We start from the raw sequence: 1,058 nt of genomic DNA, 5'->3' as shown, positions 1-1,058 counted from the left end.
TTTTTTGTATTTTTGGTAGAGACAGGGTTTCACCATGTTGGTCAGGCTGGTCTTGAACTCCTGACCTCAGGCAATCCACCTGCCTTGGCCTCCCAAAGTACTGGGATTACAGGCATGAGCCACCGTGCCCAGTCTTACATTGGATTATTGGAAAACATAATTTACAAGAATGTGGCCCAGTTACAGTGGCCCGTAATCATGCCTGTAATCCCAGAACCTTGGAGGCCGAGGCAGGAGGATTGCTTGAGCCCAGGAGTTTGAGATCAGACTGGGTTAAAAAAAAAAAAAAAAAAAAGAATGTTCATTGTAGGCCTATTTATACCAGTGAAAAATTGCTCCAAACAGCAGATGGCTTAAATAAATTATGGCGGACTGTTTGTGTGTGGGTTTTTGTTTGTTTGTTGTGGGGCAGGTTCTTGCTCTGTTGCCCAGACTGGAACACAGTGGCGCAACCATGGCTCACTGCGGCCTTGAACTCCTGGCATCAAGTGATCCTCCTGCCTCAGCTTCTGGGGTAGCTAGGACTATGGATGTGTACCACCGCATAGTGTGAGCCATCATGCCTAGTCAGTGCATTATTTGATAGACTTAACCATCTAAAATGACAGTGCAGAACATCATGCAGACAGACATCTTCTTCCCTCCCCTGGTCTCAAGCCACAGGGTCATTTTTTCGTTGATCTTTTCAAAGTCACCCTTCTTAAGCATGAGATGTGGGTGGCCATGTCCAGCCTCTCCCTCCCCGGTGCTTTATTTATTTTTTTAGAGACAGAATCTTGCTGTGTCATGCAGGCTGGAGTGCAGCGTGTGATCACGGCTCACTGCAGCTCAAGAGATCTTCCTGCCTCGGCCTCCTAAAGCATTGGGGTTACAGGCATGAGACACCGTGCCTGGCCTCCCTGAAGATATGAGGTGATGTGGTTGCTGTCTCCCAAGTTTTCACTCCATATAAGTTCAAATCCCATCTGTGGCACCTACTGGGCAAGATCCTTTAGTCTCTCTTACCTTCAGTTTCTCCTCTGTGAAACAGCATAACAAGCAGCTTTTTTTTTTTTTTT

The sequence above is a fragment of the Mandrillus leucophaeus genome, unplaced genomic scaffold, assembly GCF_000951045.1.
Source record: "Mandrillus leucophaeus isolate KB7577 unplaced genomic scaffold, Mleu.le_1.0 Scaffold1320, whole genome shotgun sequence".
In the NCBI taxonomy this organism is placed as follows: Eukaryota; Metazoa; Chordata; class Mammalia; order Primates; family Cercopithecidae; genus Mandrillus; species Mandrillus leucophaeus.
Note: the sequence above shows the minus strand (reverse complement) of the source record.